Genomic DNA, 18,271 nt, shown 5'->3' with positions numbered 1-18,271 from the left:
TGACATGTGGTGGATGTGATGTATGAATCTGATACGTGGTGGATGTGATGTATGAATCTGATATGTGGTGGATGTGATGTATGAATCTGATATGTGGTGGATGTGATGTATGAATCTGATATGTGGAAGATGTGATGTATGAATCTGATATGTGGTGGATGTGATGTATGAATCTGACATGTGGTGAATGTGATGTATGAATCTGATATGTGGTGGATGTGATGTATGAATCTGATATGTGGTGGATGTTATGTATGAATCTGACATGTGGTGGATGTGATGTGTGAATCTGACATGTGGTGGATGTTATGTATGAATCTGATATGTGGTGGATGTTATGTATGAATCTGACATGTGGTGGATGTTATGTATGAATTTGACATGTGGTGGATGTGATGTATGAATCTGATACGTGGTGGATGTGATGCGTGACTCCGACATGTGGTGGATGTGATGTATGATTCCGATATGTGGTGGATGTGATGTATGAATCTGACATGTGGTGGATGTGATGTATGAATCTGATATGTGGTGGATGTGATGCGTGACTCCGACATGTGGTGGATGTGATGTATGATTCCGATATGTGGTGGATGTGATGTATGAATCTGACATGTGGTCGATGTGATGTATGAATCTGATATGTGGAAGATGTTATGTATGAATCTGACATGTGATGGATGTGATGTATGAATCTGATATGTGGTGGATGTTATGTATGAATCTGACATGTGGTGGATGTTATGTATGAATTTGATATGTGGTGGTCTTACACAGAGAAAGAAACTGCCAATAATTCCAAGATTTGAGAATGAGCGACCTACATTTAAGTAGATCTGCAAACATGTGCACATACACAGCACAATCACTTCTCCCATCCCTTTGGGAACCTGTGAGGATAATAAACACAATAAAATTCAATTGCATTGGTTACTGGTTCATTTGCTGCAAACATATTGTGAAATCAGAAGGTGTATGTTGTTTTCATACGGTCATACAGCTAATAGAGCACGTACGTCAGGCTGAACATTTCACGTTTTGTATCCCACTGATAGGCCGGTTCTGCATCCAGACGTTAACCAAAATCCAGTGGCCTTGTTCTTATCACCTACCCAACTCATCCACCAAGTTTCGTCTGAATTCGTCTGTAACTTTTTGAGATATCCTACTCACAGTCACGCAGATTGACAGAAAGACAGACAAGCAGGAATGAAAACATAACCTCAGTCCACCTTTGGTGGTGGAGGTAAAATTGAAGGGAAGAGGGTGGGATAAAAGTAAAGATTGGTGGTTGAGTGGGAGGTTGGAGAGAAAAGACAAAGGATGTCAGTGGGTAAAGGAAGATAAGGGTATGGAACAGGAATAGAATGTCTGCAACAGACTGAGGATGAAGGCCTAAAGTTCATCCAATTTCTGTCCGATGTATGAACATTGTAGTCGCAGAACTCAAAGAATGCTGTGATATTTTTTGTGATGTGTATTTCCTAGACTGTCAGGTAACAATCCAGGGTATTTTGTTGGAAGATAAGGAAAACCTAATGAAGACATGTCCAGTGCTGAGAAAAAGTTTGCGAACCCTTTCGAATTTTTTGTACTTCTGCATAAATTTGAACAAAAATGTGAACAGATCTTCATCGAAGTCCTAATTATAGATTAGAGAACCTGATTAAACAAATAGCACATGAAAAAAAAATCTACTTTATCATTAATTTATTTATTGAGCGAAAATATCCAACATTCAATTTGTCAGAATAAAGTTTGTGACCATCGAGGTTAATCAGCACAATTAAGGGGGTAATTACAGTCAAGTGTTTCAATCAATGGGCTGACAATTGTTGTATACTGAACAAACGCCTTCACGTCTGTATTTCAGTAAAGGAGCAGGCCCGAGTGAAGGACATCGTGGAACGACACCATAGCAGGACCCGCTTATTATGCACATGCACAGCCTCCCCGCTACATCATGACGTCAATCAACACAATACTGCAACAATCAGGAGTTTAGGTGGACTTGCCGTACATGAAAAACATAAACTTTGTTTGTCATCATCAGAGTCTGGTCTTCACCATGCAGGTTTCTGGAAGCGTGTCACGCCATGATCAAGAGAGAATTCTGAGGACGTCAGAAAAAAAAGAGTTTGTCGATGATCATCAGTTTGGAAAGGGTTAAAAAAACCATTTCTAAAGATGTTGGGCTCCACCAATCCACTTTCAGGCAGATAGTTTGCAAAAGGAGGAAATTCAACACCATTGTTACTCTTTCCAGGAGTGGTGGTTCAACAAAAATCACTCCAAGAGCAAGGTGTGCAATAATCCTGGAGGTCACAAAAAACCCAGGGTAATGTCTAAGGATCTGTAGGCCTCTCTTGCATTGGCTAATGTCAGTGTTTATGAGTCCACCATGAGGAAAACACTGAACAAGAATGGTGTGCATGGGAGGACAGCAAGGAAGAAACCACTGCTCTCCAAGAATAACGTTTCCGCCTGTCTCAAGTTTGCCAGAGACCACCTGGATGATCCAGAAGGCTATTTGAAGATTGTTCTGTGGACAGATGAGCCAAAAGTGGACCTTTTTGGATTATATGAGAAACACTATGTTTGACGAAAACCAAACACTGCATTCCAACAAAAGAACCTCATCCCAACCGTGAAGCATGGTGGTGAGATTATCATTGTTTGGGGCTGCTTTGCTGCCTCTGGACCTGGACAGATTGCCATCATTGAAAGAACCACGAATTCTGGATTGTACCAGCAAATTCTACAGGAGAATGTCAGGACATCCGACCATGAGCTGAAGCGTAACAGAAAGCGAGTCATCCAGCAAGATGATCAAAAACACAAAAATAAATCGACAACAGAATGGCTGAATCAGAAGAGATTTTGCATTTTGGAATGGCCGAGTCAAAGCCCAGACATTGACCCAACTTAAATGTTGTGGCAGAACCTGAAGTGAGCAGTTAATGCAAGAAAGTCCACAAATATCTCTGAGTTGAAGCAGTTCTGGAAGGAGGATTTGGGCCAAGATTCCTCCGAGCCGACATGCAAGACTGATCAAGAGTTACAGGAAACGTTTGGTTGAAGTTATTGCTGATCAAGGGGACACCACCAGCTACCTGAATGTAATGGTTTACATACTTTTTCTGACAAATAAATTGGATATTGAATTATTTTCTTCAATAAATATATAAATTAAAAAGTACATTTTTTTGTGCGTTATTTGTTTAATCAGGTTCTCTTATCTATTACTAGGACTTATATGAAGATCTGATGACGTTTTAGGTAAAATTTATGCAGAAATACAGAAAATTCTAAAGGGGTTCACAAACACCACTGTCTCCACTGTACATGGGCTGGATAGGTTGGGAGAGGGGGCTAAAGGCAGGAAATTATAATTAAGAAAGGGAAGAGAACAGAGGATGAGAGCAGAGAAAAAGTCTCGAAAGGCACTCGGTGGAGTGGAAAACTTCGCTAGGCTGAACGGTTTGCATTTTGTATCCCACTATTAGGCCGGATATGCATCCGAACCCTAACCAAAATCTAATCGGCTTCTTCTTGTCACATATCCACTCATCCACCAACTTTTGTCATAACCTGTCCGCAGCGTTTTGAAATATTGTGCTACATATTGTTTTTTGGCCCCATCTCCCAATGGTGAAAAATCACTTTAAAAATTCTCATGTCCGGATCCAGATCTGGACCAACCTCAAATCAATAACTCTTCATCACACCCCCAACCTGTCCACTAAGTTTCGTCTGAATCTGTCCACATTTTGAGATATTCTGCTCACAGACAAACAGACAAACAGAGAAGAAAGATGTCATGCAGTGCATGATACTTGAAAAAGTGACCTGATATGCAATCTTGTTCAAATTTCAAGTCAATTGGATGAAAATTGACAATTTTAGAAATTTGGCCTATGTTGATCTTTTGACCTATGTTGACCTCATAATAATTGGTGGTTCAATTCAATGGCCTGATATGCAAATCCTGTTCAAATTTCTAGTCAATCACATGAAAATTGAGGATTTTAGAAATTTGACAAAATTGTTGACCTTTTGACCTCAAAAACAATAGGCTTCTTGCTTATGACAAACTCTTTCAGGTGGTGAAGTTTTGTGAAGATTGGTTTAAAATTATGGCCTGTAGGCAAGTGACATGCAGACAAACAGAATCACAGACCAGACCAATCAATATATTAGTGAATCTTCGATTTCGGGAGGGATACATGTGTTTGATTGTCTACCCTCGGTGGCAGAGGGAAAGAACAGAGAAGTAGTGGCGAGTGAATCAAGGGGAAAAAAAAGATATCAAAATTATATGTTGAAGTTGATGAAGTCAGAATACCTACTTTTTTTTCAAAAGATTGGCAATCTCAGCATTTCCAGCTTTGGAACATAGTCAAAACAATCAGCTTAGAAGGTCACGAGCAATAATTCAAATGACTAATAATGGTGTCCTAATCGGTCTGGAGGAGCCTCGACCGTCCGGCCTTAAAAAAGTATCGCTCAGATCGAATAATGAAATGAAGCAAATTCCACTAATCGGGCTTCAGATGCAACTTCAACCATGTTGTCCACCAAGCATTTGCATGACAATACGGTGGCAATAGCTGGCCACGAGGGGAGGAGCCACCGCAGGTCTGCTTCCTCCATAATTCATGGCCATTTGATTTCCACCATGGGGCCAGCAAACGACGGCCCATTGCGTGCCGGAGTGCTTTGGGGAGGTCAGAGGTGTTCAGCTGTCGCTCCCTATACGTCTGCTCGCGAACAGCCGAAAGTGCTTTAGCTTCGGTAACTCGTACGGATGGAACATTCAGCGAAACTTATCAAGGTCCAGGTGAATGCTCTGCCCTTTTACACACGACAGTTCGGCCACAGTTGGCACCAAATCTCCTCGTGTTGACCTTTACAGCATGCAACCAGAGCCTCTTATTTGTTAAGCTGGGTTGTGATCATATATATATATATATATATATATATATATATATATATATATATATATATATATATATATATATATATATATATATATATATATATACATATACATACATATATGGTTTGTGTCACACTTTGCTGTTGATTCCACATTCTCCTTTTTGTCCTTTCTCTGCCGATCATCAGACTTGCTTCATCGTGTGATTGTACCTGCCATATTATATGGATTTAAAATGTCCTTCTTTCTCAGAAAAGGAACAAACACATTAATTCCAGATTTATGCCGTCGTCAGGTATTTCATTCATCACTGCTGAGGAAGCGGCGCAGGAAAGCAGTGCGCGAGGTGAGTACCGCGTGAATGTTCATCACCCAACGACATCTCCACCATGCGAACACAGGTATGGCTAATTCTCCCTGACTGGCCCTGCTATGACAAAAAAAAGAAACCCCCAGAAATGTCAGGTGTGACCTAATTTCATCTTTCAAAACAATTCCCTCCGCTTTTTTCCTCTGGAATGAGTAAAAAAAAATCATCATTAATTCTCAAGGCAGGTCGATTCCCAACTTGTTTATTTCACCTTGCACGCAATTGTCACAATTGAACATGGATAGTTGATTCACTGGAGTAACTAGACATCTCTAAATCGCAAAAGCTTCTTTTCACGCACGCTCCTCTCTCGTCTCTTGGAATACGCTCTCATCGAACAAGCAGTGCTGCACTTGTGACTGGCATCAGATGGCAACATTTATTATGAAAAAGCAATTTGTTTCGACTAATGGGGTGTGCAGATTGTTAATGCAGCGTAAAAAAATATGTGCATCGTTTTTAACCCTTGCAGGTCCTCGTCTTGCTTTAGCCGGTATGCTACAATGCAGCGCTTGCGATGCTTGGAATCCCATTCACCCATTGACCACTATAGTGACAAGGATTACAAGATCGGAACGTCATGTCCTTCGACCAACAGCAGGCCTGCGTTTTTACAAGATGACTTTCTCACCGATCCAAATGCTGAACCCCTGAATCACACACATGGAATGTAATTCAATCTGCTCTGTGATAAACAGCTCACCTGTCCAATTACTTAGTTGTTTTGCAGCCACTGAGGCAGTAAAGGTAATTCATCTTCACTTGTAATTGTAGAAAAGAAAATACTCAAAGCTTTGGATAACGTTTTCTTCTTTATCTGCATCAATCTTTAAGGATAGGAATGAATGAAACCTTTGAAAATCATACATCACTTTGGGGTGTTGTTTACCATTATCACCATATCATGGACTGTATATCATTCAGAAACCCTGGCTGTATTGGTAAGATCCACATTAAAGATTCAAGGCAGCACCGACTTGTTTAGCTGCTTAATAGGCAAGGCTCAGGCCAGACGATTTGACTGCTGAGTGGTCTTCATCTTGGACTGTGGAGGGATCCTGCACCAGGTGTTAAGTATCATCCTCATGGGGAGTGAAGCATCACAGATTTAGGTCTCACAATCTGCTTAATGTAATCATGTGATCCCCTCTCTCCCTCAAGAGGATATGTGAGCCAGAGAAATACAGATTTATTATACTTGGTGATGACTCATCTGTCCTCAATTTTCTTCAACATTGCACTTTTTGCAGACAATAAAGAAGAAACATGTAGTCATATAATGTTTATCCATCCATCGGGACCATACTCTGTACACAGTGATGGTGCTGCCAAAACAGTCTCCTGGGCTATTGGGCACAATCCTGGATGGGTCACCACTCCAACACAGGACACTCAAATGGCTCAATCATCCCAGCAACCTGGTACTCATTTTGCCAACCTCGGAAAGATGACAGGCTGAGTCAACCCCACCTGGTATTAATTCAACAACCAAGCAGGATTTGAACTCAGTTTGAACTCAGGACCCTAGCATCCCAAGCCCACCACCTTAACCATTAAGCCAACACTTGATATACTGGTTTGCGGGCACCAGCAGTGACCACTATTTTCGTTGTGTCTGTGTGTCTGTCTGTGACTCTCCCCAGAGCATAGCTCAGTGACGTTTGATGCGATCTTGATGAAACTTGGACACAAGCTAGATATCATGGTCTAGTTGTGTCTTTTTGTATGAGGGGCGTCCCACGCCCCTTGTGAGTGGAGCCACGCCCACTTGAACTTTTTAATTTTTTATATTTTTTTTCTCGCAATTTCATTTCCTAGAAGCTGTGCGCAATGTCCATAAGTACAACATATAAAAATATCCGATTTGATTTGGTCAATTTTGACGGAAGAGATAGGTTTTTACGGTTGGGCTTCCTCAAAAGCTTCCACTAACTCAATTGTACCTATCGTGGCATTGTTCAATAATGCACGCGAACCATCGTCACCTCCCGGCTTGTAGTATTTATAATCGGGTAGATAATTTATTTAACTTTTGAAATACCGACACGCGCGCGCACACACACACACACACACACACACACACACACACACACACACACACACACACACACACACACACACACACACACACACACACACACACACACACACACACACACACACACACACACACACACACACACACTATGTCCAATTACTTTGGCAGTGGCAGCTCGGATAGAGGCTGAGTCGTTGCTCTGATTTTTCACGAGCCGGCTATGTTCACATGACCACATTGAACTAGAAACAAAAAAACTGAAACCAATCACTTTGAGCAGTCGTGGGAATTGAACGAACACCAACAAGGACATTGCTTTACATATGCAGCCACCAAGCCAATCGAAGTTTTGAAATCCAAGATTATTTTCTGATATGTACAGTTGGCAACCTCAATGAACAGATGGATATTCACTATATTCAAACAACATATGTGGTCCAAGCACTGCCACAGCACAACCCACTGGTGTGTTATCAATACATTTATCGGTGCTGTATGATCCATTCTCACACCTCCTCCCTCTGATTGATTGATTGATATATATATATATATATATATATATATATATATATATATATATATATATATATATATATATATATATATATATATATATAGAGATATTTATATATATATATATATATATATATATATATATATATATATATATATATATATATATATATATATATATATATATATATATATATATATATATATCCTGGTGTGTTGGCGCAGTTGTTAGGGCAGCGGCTTGGGATCCAAAAGGTCCTGAGTTCAAGCCCCGTTGGGCCACTGAATTAATACACCAGGGGGTTGACTCAGCCTGTCATCCTTCCGAGGTCGGCGAAATGAGTACCAGTATACTGGGCCGGTGTATACCCCGGTTAAAATAGGTGTACCTCATCCCTGTGTCGTAAGAGGCGACCAGGGTTGCGTCAGGAAGGGCATCCGGCGTAAAACATGTGCCAAATCACTATGCGGATCGGATGATCCGCTGTGGCGACCCCTAACGGGAGCAGCCGAAAGGAGAAGAAGAAGAGAATATATACATATATATAATCAGATATGTACAATATACTGTATATATATATATATATATATATATATATATATATAATCAGATATATACAATATACTGTATATATATATATATATATATATATATATATATATATATATATATATATATATATATATATATATATATATATATATATATATATATATATATATATATATATATATATATATATATATATATATATATATATATATATATATATATATATATATATACATACATACATAAGCCTGGTGTGTTGGCGTAGTGGTTAGGGCAGCGGCTTGGGATCCAAAAGGTCCTGAGTTCAAGCCCCGTTGGGCCACTGAATTAATACACCAGGGGGTTGACTCAGCCTGTCATCCTTCCGAGGTCGGCGAAATGAGTACCAGTATACTGGGCCGGTGTATACCCCGGTTAGAATAGGTGTACCATATCCCTGTGTCGTAAGAGGCGACCAGGGTTGCGTCAGGAAGGGCATCCGGCGTAAAACATGTGCCAAATCACTATGCGGATCGGATGATCCGCTGTGGCGACCCCTAACGGGAGCAGCCGAAAGGAGAAGAAGAAGAGAATATATACATATATATATATATATATATATATATATATATATATATATAATCAGATATGTACAATATACTGTATATATATATATATATATATATATATATATATAATCAGATATATACAATATACTGTATATATATATATATATATATATATATATATATATATATATATATATATATATATATATATATATATATATATATATATATATATATATATATATATATATATATATATATATATATATATATATATATATATGTATTTTGCCAAAGAAGCACACTGATCCTATGACATGATCATAATGCTGACGTCATGTGCATAAATTATGCTGACATATCACCTCCAAACCAGGAGGCTTTTCGATGAGGTCCTTGGGTTGGAGTTCTGGGTTGAGTCAAAATCTTTTCACACAAGCCCCATGCAGGAATTATTCCTGTTTATTAAATTTCAATTTTAGGTTTATCCCTAAACACCTACACACACACACACACACACACACACACACACACACACACACACACACACACACACACACACACACACACACACACACACACACACACACACACACACACACACACACACACACACACGTACGCACACAGTCTGCCTGGCAGGAACATAAGACGTGAGCCATTATAAAGCTTGCAGTGTTAGTCGATCAACGAACGCAGAGAAGTTGATCCAGATTTCGCCCTTGTTGTGGGCTCATCAAGACGACATACGGCTGAATCATTTATTCATGACTATACTAAGGCCTAGGTCACATTTGCCACGGCGGCCGTGGGGTTTCCAAAATCTACGGCCACCAGCAATTATAGGGCGGCCACAGTATTTCCACCGTCACACAATGTAGCAGTCACGTATATATTTCTTTCGGGTAGCCGCACGGCGTATTTATAAATTGTGGAGACCGAAAACGTGGGGGTGTCGTACGGTCTTTGATTTGATGTCGCACGGTGACCTTAGGGCGTCCCTGCGGCGGCCATAGAATTTTCAAGGCAGATGCAAGGTGCCCGCGGGGGGGGGGCCCTAAGGCGAACGTGCGGCCAGACGTACGGTAACGAGTGGGTATAGATACCAGTTCTTTTTTTACTGAAATAAAAATATAACAGTTCGGAATATACCAGTCCGTGGTGCCCCCAGAATCCGAATTGAATTCGTTCCAGGAGGCTGTTCGGATTGCAAAAGTTCGATTCCCAAACTATTTTCCCAATAAGGAATAATGGAATGAATTAATCTGTTCCTGGACCCCAAGAAAACCCACTTTCAACTGAAATTCCCCATGTTTAAGGTAAAATAAGATGAGTAAATGACCTTCGGTGGTGGTGTATTGTATGTAAACTGGTACAATCACATCCAAAGGTCCACACAGGCTCGAGCTCCGGCCTGGATTCCGATCGCTGGCGCACTCTGCCCCCAGGGCAGCTCATCCAACATGATGCCCCCAGAACCACAATCACTTTCATCAAACGCATCGGGCTGAGGTAATCATGGATATTCCAAATTACAACAGGTTGTTCTGTGAAATTCAATCCTTGCCCGACGGTCCTTCACACCACGTGATCGGATTGCTTTTTTGTTATTAATTAAAACACAAGATGAGTAAAAAAAAAAAAAACAGCACAAATGAAGGTGAAAACATGAGGTAAAGTAGCGATCGACACACGAAAGATGCTTTCACGAGGACTGCACTTCCACCGACGAACTGAATGAACAAAGCGCGAAGATGCGGCTCGAACAGGTGGGGGAGACACGTGAACAAACATGAACGCCACGTTGTGTTCGGTTTTTTTTTTTAATGTATTCGATTTTTAGGCCTAAGATCACATTTGCCACGGCGGCCGTGGGGTCTCCAAAATCTACGGCCACTAGTAATTATACAATTATATGGCGGCCGCAGTATTTCCACGGTCACACAATGTAGCAGTCACATATGTTTTTATTTTCGGGTAGCTGCACGGGGTATTTATAAATTGTGGAGACCGAAAACGTGGGGTTGCCGTACGGTCCTTGATTTGATGTCGCACGGTGACCTTAGGGCGTTCCTGCGGCGGCCATATAATTTTCAAGGCAGACGCAAGGTGCCCGCAGGGGGCCCTAAGGCGAACGTGCAGCCAGACGGACGGGAACGAATGGGTTAATTAATTTTTTTTATACCAGTTTTTTGTTTTTCGGCTTGTCGAATTGCTACGGCGAACGTAGAAATGAAAAAAAGTTATAACTCCGCGTTATAATTCCACGGCTGTCCTAAGGGTATTTTCATCCACCACCTCAGCCTTGAAAAACCCTGAAGACCCTTTAGACCGCAAATATACATCCATCTATCCATCCATTGGGAGCATACTCTGTGCAGAGCATTGGTGCTGCCTAAGTCGTCTCCTCGACTATTGGGCACAATCCTGGACAGGTCGCCACTCCGACTCAGGATACCAACAAGATGACACTCATTTTGCCGGCCTCAGAAGGACGACATGCAGAATCAACCCCACCTGGTGTTAATTCAACAGTCAAGTAGGATTTGAACTCAGCATCCTTGGATCCCAAGCACACCACCCGAACCATTAAGCCAACACCAGGCATATAAATATCCCTAAGACCTTATGAGACCCCTAAGATCCTTTAAGACCCATAAGACCACAAAGACCCATTAAGACCTCAAAGACCCTGAAGACCTCTGAACCTTGAGACCCCTAAGACCCCCTAGAACATTAATCACCCAGAATAACCTTTGCCAAGACAGCTTCGGCAGCACCAACAATGTGCAAAGAGTATGGTGCATGAACAAAAAAATCTACATGTAAACTAGTCCTTATAAAGAGCACAGACGGTCTTTCTAAAGACTCTCTTGACTTGTGTTTGTCTGACCAGTCAGTTGATACAAAGACTTGTCTTTGTAAAGACCCTCTTGCTTTGAAGGGTTTACTCCCCAAATGTCACTTTGACTTCTTCCCAACAGTGGTTAGCACAACACATTTGAAAAACTTAATTGTCATATATTATTCATTTATATGGAGGGGGCAGGGGGAGGAGCTGTACAGTATTTGCAAATTTCAAATTGTATAAAGGAAGACATGCGAGGATCATAAAAGACAGAAAGAATGGGAGTGGTCACGTGGGAAAAGTTGGAATATAGGGGAAATAAGTGTGGAGTGGGATGTAGGAGTGAGGGCACGGAAGGCAAAGGGCAAAAATTGAGCTCAAAAGGTGGAAAATTGAAAAAGAAACGCAAATGCTCCATAATTTGCAGATGCAACAAAACTAATGATTCTCCAGTTACTTTTTAGCCGATCATTTGCAATAAAAATATATTTCCTGAATGTTTCGAGATGATTGCTTGATACGTATCATTATAGAAATGCGACTACATTCCAAGTTTACAATTTTGGAATAAATAAGCCAAATTCATATCCTTTAAAATTTCTGCTTATTATCATCTCATATTTTACAAGCTACTCATGCGTCGTTAATTCTTGCCTGTCCGACATAAGGAAACAAGATGTTTATCTTATCATTTTACACAGATATAAACTGCATTTAAAAGCCCAAGTTTGTTTGAACAAATGTGAGTATTAAGCTTTTGCTGATCTACAAAAACACGTTTCTGCTTCACTAGTTTTGTTGTGAGAAATAGTATAACCACCAAATGAAAACGAATTGTTTTATTTCAAACGAGTTTCTTCACTTTGCATATCGTGAACTTGGTGTTAGTGTGTGTAGAAAGTGAGGTAGGGAGGTTCTGTTGGTGGTTTCTTAGAAGTATAACCTCTCAATCCCTGCAGGTTCATCAGTTCTTTAGTTGCCACATAGAAGGTGAAGGATGCACCGACCTGAGCGAGACTGTTGTGTTTGCCTCCAGATTTTGCCTTTATCCTTCAACAGGTTTGCATCAACTTGGTTATTAATGTAATATGATGGTGAACATTTGCGATTGGCCTTCGAAGCCGAAGAAAGCCATTCATAAATAACGTGTAAACACCTGGAAGTGTGTTCAGTTACCAAGCAGGTGGCCTTCTTGATAAGGCAACTGTTTCTCGTCAATGGTTTTGAATGGAGTGCTTAAGCCACTTGGCGAACGCTCTACAAGAAATTTGGTAAATGAACACACACCTAGGAGCGTGAATTTCTTTAAAATGTAGGAGATGAAATCAAGACACCCACACTCTGGGAGAGCAAGCAATGCAACCTGAGGTCAAGAAGTACCTGATACCAAATCTCTTCTTCCTGCAGGTTGGGCAGAAATTTGTAATTCAGAAAAATCACTTCCCTCATCTTCGCAAAAGACACCAATGGATCTTTAACGTCTACCGGTGCTGCTAAACGGGACCTCCAGCTCAACGTCCTTCCAATCGACTGCACCAATGGTGATGGATCGCCCTTCATGGAAAACACCAGGGTGACAGCATAGAGCTGGATCGAGATTCCAACACAAGCAAGACAGCTCATTGGTGAGTCTAGCTACCTCAAAGCTATCCTACCAGCTCCAACATACCTTGACATATTACCAAGATGGCTGAGATTTTTATGCCTCTCCCCTCTCTATCTCATCCCAAACAGTTTCCTTTTCTCTCCCCACTTCTCCTGCACTTCTCTACAAAACATGGTGTATAATCTTCCTTCCATACCCCTCCCTTCTCAATTTTCCTTCCACTCAACTCGCAATCTCGCCCCCCTTATCCTTCCAAACCTTTTGTGACTATATTGTGAACCAAGACTTATCCACAAAGTAAAGCTCTGGTTTATCACACAGAAAATGGAGGGATGCTTGTTAGAAAGCAGATTGCATTGTACGCATCAGTAATAACCCTATCCAATTCCAAATGGAGACATTTACTGTGGAATAGCAGAAAGTTTTATGGAAAAGTTAGGAAAAAATGAATGAATACAAGTACGATTAATGATGTGGATAAGCAGCAATTAAAGTAAATAAAATATTCTGATGATGACCACAAATAAATGTCGAATAAAACAGGTGTGACACCAGAGGAGAGAAGGAAGACAGAGATAGGTGGGGCAAAACAGTCTTTTACATCGTTTGAAGAAATGACGGAGCACCGATGTACCGCTGATGCGGTACATGACCACCTGTAGGTCAGGGCAGGAGTTTGTAATTTGTTCAGGGTGTGAGAGATAACTTGCCTATTCTTCATCCACAGACACAGTGGAATAATTTTGCCAGTGGACAGGGTCTCCAGCTTAACATCCATCTGAGGGAAGACACACCTTGTGAAGCAACGCCTTGCCTGCGAAACACCAATATGCCCGAGTTTATAGTCTGGCCATGAATCAAACACAGATGGCGCAACTCAGGGGTAAGTGTGCTTCCTCATTTCCATTATTTGAGGTCTGAATGCCTGAGGTTGCGTCTAACACAAGTGTCAGGTCCTTGATATGGATTGAAGAGCTTTTCATGGGTTGTAATTGTGAGGTTGTGAGAGCAGCTCGAAGAAAACAATGATTCGGCCTGGAGTACCAATGCCAGGGGCACCAAGACGAATGATGCTGAAAGTGAGAGAACACAAAGAAGTCAAAACAAAACAAGTCAACACAATGTTTTCACATTAAACGTTCGTTGGCTGGCAATCAAAGTGTGACACTTGAACCATGAGCTGCAACTTGTTCGGTTTTCACTTTCTTAAATGACTCAAGGATGCACAGCTCGTCGACTTAAGAGTCATAACCTTGGCCATTTTGTCACAATACATTGCTGTTTTGTCACGTGGGAAACCATGTAGGTTTGAAGAGATTTCATTTTCACTTTGTGTGCTGTTCTAATACATACTTTTGATAAAATAGAGTTCATATTTCTTGGTCAAGATGTTCAAAGGTTAAGATGCATTTGTGGAAGAGGACAGGTGGGAGATATCCAATTTTCTTCTTGCAAAGCAGAATATTTATCAAAAAGCAATGCTGATGAACTTGGGAAGCACAGTTATGCTAACAATGAAGTTGAGAAGAAGCAGAGGAATGCTAACCGCATTGTGAAGCAAAGGTATGCAAACCATGTTGGGGTGGAAAATAGGTATGCAAGCCACTTTGGGAAGGAAAGGTATTATATGTTAATTGCCTTGTGAATCAAAGGTATGCTAACTGCCTTGGGAAGGAAAGCTATGCCAAATACCTCAGGAAGCAAAGGTGTGCTAACTTCCCTGGGAAGGAAAGGTATGTTAACCACTTTGGGAAGAAAAGGTATGTGAACCTCCATCCATCCATTGGGACCATATTCTATGCAGAGCGTTGATGCTGCTTAAGCAGTCTCCTTGGCTATTGGGTACAATCCTGGATGGGTCACCACTCTGACACAGGATACCAGCAAGCTGGTACTCATTTTGCAGACTTCAGAAGGATGACAGGCAGAGTAAACCCCACCTGGTATTAATTTAAGAGCTGAGTGGGATTTGAACTCAGGATCCTCGGATCCCAAGCCCACCACCCTACCCATGAAGTCGACACCAAGCATATGCTAACATCCCTGGAAAGGAAAGGTACGCTAACCGCCTTGGGAAGCAAAGGTGTGTTAACTTCCCTGGGAAGGAAAGGTATGCTAATCGCCCTGTGAAGCAAAAGTATGCCAATCACCTTGGGAAGTTGATACTTTGGCTCCTTTCCTCTTGATCCTTCTCTTGGATTGAGTGCTTCGCATAACCATCCAAACTGATGGGGGTGCTTTTGAACTGTGCAGAAGAACGAGTAGGTTGCCATACGGAGAAGAGATTGTCGGTTCTTGGATACCTGGATGACTTAGCCCTTCTTTTGTCCTCACTCCTCAGTCACCAGCACAGAACTCAGGTTCAGCAACCTGGTACAAGCAATGGTCAAAGTCTGGCTATAGATCAACACCACCAAGATAAAGGATTGACTATTCTGCTGAACCTCTAGAAACAAATCACTTGCAGCAACAAAGCCGGAGTTGTGAGCTCGTTTTCACGCTGCACATAGTTTGTCTGTTTGGGTAGCTCCATTCCAAACCAACATGACAACTTTCGGCAACTTGGAGCTCTGACCTGATCAGCTTTAGAGCTTCTGAATCCAGTGCTAAACTCCGTCGCTTTGCCTGACCAGCCCAGAAGTAAGATATGTCAGGCCATAATAGAGATGGTACTTCTGTACACCTCGGACACCTGGATGTTGACCGAGACCTTTCATTTGTAGATTGATGCTGCATACTCACATCTGCTCAGAGCAGCCTTCAAGAAACAGTGGCCGATGTGTCTTACCAATGAGGAGGTCTACCATTGTGCCAAGCTCAAACCACCGAGCCAAGTGTTTCACGTGCAGAAACTGCGACTCGCTGCATATATCCGATCTAAGGGGTATCACACCCAACTCAACCAGCAGGTGTTGATCTCACACCACATGCAGTGGTTACTTACCAGTTAATGATGGACGAAGACTTGTCTCGACAGGCTCCTGTCAGATTGTCGGGGGGGGGGGGAGTGGTGGGGTGATACACGCATCTCGAGGGGTTTCTTCACTTTGATGTATGTATGTTGTTCATGGTGCCGGATTCAGCACGTTCTCTAATGACTGCAATCCAAAATTTGAGATTCACGAGTCTGAACAAACGTACAGGTCAGCTACCACTTGAATGGATCTTTGTCAGTTTGTGTCTGTGACTTCTGAGTGATGTTACAGTGACCACATCAACAGTGTCACATTCTTGAAACTTGTATTTCAAATAAACAGATACAAAGACAAATGAGGAAGTTCACCATCACATACAATGTCCAACCCTAATTCCCACGTTGAGTTATTGCCACCGCCCAGTGTCCCAATCCTGTTGGCACAACTCACACATGCTCATTTCATCTTTCGGGGCTGTCGATCTTTCGATTCCTGTTGCGGTGTCCTCTCTCGCATGTTGGCCTGCTCAAGATGATTAAACAGCTCAAATAAATTCTTTCCGAACACACAATCTTAATGAGTTTTAATCAACCTGTTTACAATCGACTCCACACATTAACAACCACTCTGGACATTAACACCTCATTCACTCAGAGTAACACCTCACCCACCACCCTAGCCATTAAGCCAACACCAGGCATAGAAGGACATCGGAGTATCAATTACACACTCATCGGCGGATGTTGAAGGGGCAGTTACTTCATTCGAAGCAGAAGCAAGTTGTAACTGAATGCGCTGCTGATACAAGGCAGTTTTGCTTCATTTTCATCCTTCTCTGCGTTATGCCTGCATTTCTTCCTTCGTGCCTTCCATGTAAGTGCTGCTTCATCGGTATGAAGATGACCACACTGTGGTTTCTGAGCACCACTCAAATGGTTTTTCATCATTTGTGCTACTAATTATCCAGTTGTCCTCCAAACTAACTGGAACTCTCCTGCTCAGCATGCGTGGTACTTCAACTGGAAGTCTGCCATTAACAGATGGACTGTGGTGACATCACGTGTCAGGAAATGGCAGGACGTTTTTAAAATTTTATTAAAATACATACTGTTTTAAAAGAAAGTATCATTAATTATATACATATTATCTATTGAAATGTATCACAATCTGTACACTTAAAATAAATAAATAATCAATTTTATCGCTATTGGCCTCTTCTGAGTATGAGCCTGGTTATGAGGAGCCATTGGCGCTATTGTGAACCCAGCACTGGTTGGTGGGTGGGAGCTATGAGGCTGTTATAAATATATTGTTCGTTTGGTTCTCAGGCCACAAGGGAAATTAGACTAGATCTTTGCATCTGTTGCTAAAAGGAGAAGCATCCATGTTTGTATGTCTGTGTTTTATACATCCACTGTGACCACGCTCTTGCATTAACAGGAAATGATAGAAAATGAAGCCCTCTCAGTCTCATCAATGGCTATTTCGGATATTTTCTACTGTTTTATGATTCCCATTTGCATCCAGGAACACAACAATTATGGTTAACTATCTTTAAATTACAACTCTTTCATTGAAATGCTTAAAATTATGTTTACAAGACTATTTTACTTACAGATGTTGTCCGACAAACAGCAGGTTAAATGTGCCCAGACAAGCATAAATGGGCCACTGAAAACACACACACACACACACAGCACATGCGTGAAAGGCCTCATTAGCATTCATGTCTAAAGTTGCATATTTTCAACAGTCATGGAATCCATCATCACTGCCAGAACCAAGACTTTCCTCATTTCAAACAGCCTGATCTCTGACCACCACAGTTTGTATTCTGTCCCAGGCATTCACCGATGTGTTTGCTCCTGCTTCTCTCTCAGCAATGACTGAAGGCACTGCATTTATCGCAAAAGGTCATAATCTCCCTGGAGATATCATAGG

General features: G+C 41.4%; 1 protein-coding gene and 2 long non-coding RNA genes across 4 annotated transcripts in view; 2 read left to right on the top strand and 1 right to left on the bottom strand.

The window, feature by feature from the left end:
* Positions 1-10,392, bottom strand: part of LOC147033951 (uncharacterized) — a 35,266-nt gene extending 24,874 nt beyond the window's left edge. Inside the window, exons 1-2 of the transcript XR_015056219.1 lie at positions 10,304-10,392; positions 825-890 (exon numbers count right to left, since the gene is read on the bottom strand). The gene's annotated coding sequence lies outside the window, so the exon portion shown is untranslated. The remainder of the gene's footprint in view (positions 1-824; positions 891-10,303) is intronic.
* Positions 4,711-6,460, top strand: LOC147033952 (uncharacterized). Its single transcript, XR_015059158.1, has 3 exons — positions 4,711-4,840; positions 5,235-5,285; positions 5,782-6,460. It is a non-coding gene; the product is annotated as an uncharacterized LOC147033952 (long non-coding RNA).
* Positions 10,247-18,271, top strand: part of LOC147033950 (uncharacterized) — a 37,002-nt gene continuing 28,977 nt past the window's right edge. The window contains exons 1-4 of one of the 2 annotated variants that reach the window (XR_015056223.1): positions 10,247-10,730; positions 12,769-12,868; positions 13,217-13,434; positions 14,143-16,404. This is a non-coding gene — a long non-coding RNA (uncharacterized LOC147033950). Of the gene's footprint in view, positions 10,731-12,768; positions 12,869-13,216; positions 13,435-14,142; positions 16,405-18,271 lie in introns of those variants that run through there. The other variant, XR_015056222.1, reaches the window with a different exon arrangement.

This window comes from Eptatretus burgeri, chromosome 1, assembly GCF_056783735.1.
Source record: "Eptatretus burgeri isolate ZD-2024b chromosome 1, Ebu_testis_v1, whole genome shotgun sequence".
In the NCBI taxonomy this organism is placed as follows: Eukaryota; Metazoa; Chordata; class Myxini; order Myxiniformes; family Myxinidae; genus Eptatretus; species Eptatretus burgeri.
Note: the sequence above shows the minus strand (reverse complement) of the source record. Positions and strands in the feature narration are given on the sequence as shown.